Source organism: Mus pahari, chromosome 2 (genome assembly GCF_900095145.1).
Source record: "Mus pahari chromosome 2, PAHARI_EIJ_v1.1, whole genome shotgun sequence".
In the NCBI taxonomy this organism is placed as follows: domain Eukaryota; kingdom Metazoa; phylum Chordata; class Mammalia; order Rodentia; family Muridae; genus Mus; species Mus pahari.
Genome location: NC_034591.1, coordinates 52,161,846 through 52,166,105, shown reverse-complemented (window position 1 = coordinate 52,166,105; position 4,260 = coordinate 52,161,846). Strand labels below are relative to the sequence as shown.

The 4,260-nt window shown below is 47.4% G+C and overlaps 1 pseudogene across 1 annotated transcript in view; it reads left to right on the top strand.

Moving 5' to 3' along the window:
* The window catches only part of LOC110316763, a 1,493-nt pseudogene extending 653 nt beyond the window's left edge, over positions 1-840 (top strand). The window contains exon 2 of the transcript XR_002380285.1: positions 36-840. The product of XR_002380285.1 is annotated as a glyceraldehyde-3-phosphate dehydrogenase pseudogene (transcript). The remainder of the gene's footprint in view (positions 1-35) is intronic.
* The last annotated feature ends 3,420 nt before the right edge of the window (positions 841-4,260 follow it).

Sequence of the window (4,260 nt, the reverse complement as noted above, 5' to 3'; positions counted from 1 at the left end):
TTCTTCAGTGATGAACAGCAATGTGGAAATGTAAGCCAAATAAACCCTTTCCTCCCCAACTGCTTCTTGGTCATGATGTTTGTGCAGGAATAGAAACCCTGACTAAGACAGCTACCCTGGCCAAGGTCATCCATGACAACTTTGGCATCGTGGAAGGGCTCATGACCATCACTGCCACTCAGAAGACTGTGGATGGCCCCTCTAGAAAGCTGTGGCATGATGGCCGTGGGGCTGCCCAGAACACCATCCCTGCATTTACTGGTGCTGCCAAGGCTGTGGGCAAGGTCATTCCAGAGCTGAACGGGAAGCTTACTGGCATGGTCTTCTATGTTCCTACCCACAATATGTCCGTCGTGGTTCTGACATGCCACCTGGAGAAACCTGCCAAGTATGACGACATCAAGAAGGTGGTGAAGCAGGCATCTGAGGGCCCACTGAAGGGCATCCTGGGCTACACTGAGGACCAGGTTGTCTCTTGCAACTTCAACAGCAACTCCCACTCTTCCACCTTCGATGCCGGGGCTGGCATTGCTCTCAATTACAACTTTGTCAAGCTTATTTCCTGGTATGACAATGAATACGACTACAGCAACAGGGTGGTGGACCTCATGGCCTACATGGCCTCTAAGGAGTAAGAAATCCTGGACCACCCACCCCAGCAAGGACACTGAGAGCAAGAGAGAGGCCCTCAGTTGCTGAGGAGTCCCTATCCCAACTCGGCCCCCAACACTGAGCACCTCCCTCACAATTTCCACCCCAGACCCCCATAATAACAGGAAGGGGCTAGGGAGCCCTCCCTACTCTCTTGAATACCATCAATAAAGTTCACTGCACCAAACAAACAAACAAACAAACAAAATACAGTCTGCCATGACAGGAAAATAGTGGTAACAGGAGTTAGTCACATTGTATTTATAGTCAGGAGCCAGCAAATAATGGGTTCCTGTGCTCAGCCATCTTTGTTCTTTCTATGCAGTCAGAGACCCCAGCCTAGGGAATGATGCCTCCCACAGTCAATCTGATGTCTAAACTCCTCCCAGACATACCCCAGGTGTGTTTTCATAGTGATTCTGGATCTTGCAACTTGGCAAGTCAATATTAACTATCACACCCTTGAAAGGCTGAGGCAGGAGAACTGCAAATTTAAGGCCTGCTTGGGCTATAGGAAAAGAATAAGAAGAGGCTCTAAAATGGCTACTTTCTGATCCTCTGCCAGTCAGCATCCTGATTTTACCCCAGAGCACAGCTTCCCCTACCTTTTCTTACCATCTTGCACTGCCCTCTCTCCTTTTCTTGGGGACTAAGGGAAAAACATTCTTGAAATAAATGTTCCAGTGAAGGCTTCGGCAGACACTGAGTTCTTGAGTATTTGGATAAGTTGCCTCATTCAGTTCAGAGACATTAAAGGGCCTCCTTCCCCTTCACTGTGTGGCCAGGCCCAGCCTGTGCCTTTCTGAGGATTTGAGGGGGCATAAATCAGATCGTTTTCTCCCTTCCCCGCACTCCCCAATTCTCTGCACCACCTGAATCCAGACTTCAGGGTGAGGCCTCCACTGGGTCCCAGAGTTGGGCAGCTCTAGCCTGCATCAGAGCTCCTTGGAAAGGAGTCTGGCCAAGGAGAACTCGATCCACTTCTGCAGAAAATAAGGTCCTTCTCGCATGGAGGAGCTTTATGCCATGAACAGTGAGGTGTGACGGATGCCTCCACTCATTGCCACCCTAAGCACCATGCATTCAGATGCCTTGAGGACAACACATAAAAGGGCATTTCAGAGAGGAGACTAAAATGATGGAGGGGACACTGAGGGAGGGAGATGGCTGCTCCTCTCAGCAATCCGGAACCTGGCACTGATGGCTGGAGGCAGAACCAATCTGGTCTCCTGCCAGCAGCAGATTTTTATTTGGTTTCTGACAAACCCATTCCATTTCAGGGTAGCAAGCCTCAAACACAGCATGTTATTTCCTGAAGTTATCATCCGTTATGAGTCAATAATTATTTACCTTTTTAATACAGTCATAATCATTGCGGACATAGTATTTTGCACTATTTCCCCCACTTAACACGATTTAGAAGTGAGTGTTTCCTGTTTAATGACTCTGTTTTGAGTCTTGTCATTTAGGTATAAATGCATATTGCTCATTAAATGTATCCCTCTTAATTGGTTTTGCCAAGCGATTCCCTCATTGCTGGACATTTGGGCTGTCTCCAGCTCTCACCATTATAAATAGAACGAGGAACGGCACCTTAACACAGAGCGATGATGATGAGGAGCCGAAATGCAGCTGACTTGATTCTCACTGGCAACCAAATTTAGAGTGCTTCATTGTTGTTCCTCCCTGAAGCCAGAGTAAACAGCTGCCTTGAAGGACGGCTGGATGATTTATAGGGAACAAGATGTGTTCAGCGGGTTTGTCAGTATCCCACGGCATTAAGGATACGCTTGTTAATTATCTGTGGTTAATATGATAATTTAGGAAAAACAACACTATTAGGAGTTCTCCATTAGGCAAAAGGCATCTCATTTTTGAGCAAACAAAAGCTCCAAAATGAATGACAATTCACCTCTGATCTGTGACTGGGCAGGGAGAACAGAGAGTGAATCTCACATATCTTGACTTTCATGCAACAACCTGGTTGTTGTGGTAACAATAGCTTCCCTTCAGGAAAACCCTCCCAGGCCCAGCCTCTGTCTCTCTTGTTGCCTCTGTACAGAGCCAGCCAATTAACTGTTGTGGGGCCAATCAGATTTGCAGGTGTCTCCACAGACCTTTGTTCCATTGGTTCATCTTAGGACTTTGTGGGACAAATGATAGTATTCTTATTTTTTTAGGGTAAGAAACAGAGGTCCAGCAATGATGGGGAACTTGCCTGCATTTCCACTGCCAGGTAGAGAGAGAGGATGGACAAAGGGACCAAGGCCTTTTAACTCCTTTCTCTAGTCTGCCTCCTGTTGCCTATTACCTAAGATAAAGCCACCAGACAAGGACCAAGACATAAAGAGAGACTCATATTCATGCGGAAACATTAAACTCATTTTGGTCCCTCTGAGGGAGGATGTGTGGGCAAAGAGAGAGGGAGTCACTGGGTGTCATGCTGGAGCCAATATCTGGAAGAGCCAAGGAGGAATAGCCCATCTGCACCCAACCTCATCGCCGTATTTCAATAAGTATCGAATGTAACTCATGGGCTGTGTTCAATCACTACCGAGTGTCACCGAGTCATCCCCCTTCCATATTTCATTTTGGCTTGGACAGTGCAAACTCTGTTGAAGCAATAAAGAATAATTTTTATGTAGAGGTCATCTGCTGAGCCAGCATTTGCTGTACAGACTTCCAATCATCCTGTTTGGTGGGAGGCAGGAGTCATAGGATAAGTGGGGGATGGAGAAGGGTCCTCAAAGGGGTGAGGATCCCACTCAAAGCCACATAGGATTAAGTTGCACAGTGAGAGATTTTGGTTTAGACGTGGCTTTCGTATTTCATCTCCCCTCCCCCATACTTCCCAAAGTGACTTAGTCCTCTGCGTGCACAGGGAAGGGGCGGGATAGCACACGTCACAGCAGAAGTGGCCGAGGGTGCCTGGAGGCACAGCCACAGCCCACTGGAACTGGAGCACACATGTGCGGGATGTCACGTTGATGGTGGTGTGGCCCCCGAGGACAAACAGAATAGTCCTTTTCATAAATCAACCTCCATCCATGTCTAAGTGCTAAGCTGGAGGAGGCCTTGGTGAAGTTAGAAGAGAGATGGATTGATCCTTGCTTCAGGTCCCTACTGCTGCATAGCTAAATAGATGGTCATATAAATAGATGCTGAAGAGCAATTGCATGCTGCCGCAAAGCTAAATACATAACTTTGTACAGAGTCCCTTGTGCAGTGGGGGTGACTGTCATGGGCTATGTCCTTGCAGACTGGGAAGATAAGATTAGATGAACACAGAAGTGTTTCAATCTGTTTTGTTTTTGAGACAGGGTATCACGATGCAGCCCAAGATGGGCTTGAATTTGGGACACTTTTGTCCCAGCCTCCTAAAAGCCGAGTATTGGGATTTTAGGTTCACAACATCATGCCCAGTCAAATGGTTCAATTTTAACCTTGTGACTCCCTCTTCCTTCCCGATAATTTGCTTTTGGTGAGTTCATGTAATCTCCTCTGCAGGGTTTTTCAGCTAGGTCCAGGGGTTGACTGCCTCACAGAAGGCAGGCGTTGCTAAGCATGTTGACCTCTAAGCCCTACCAGAGACCTATAGAAGCTGGGGGA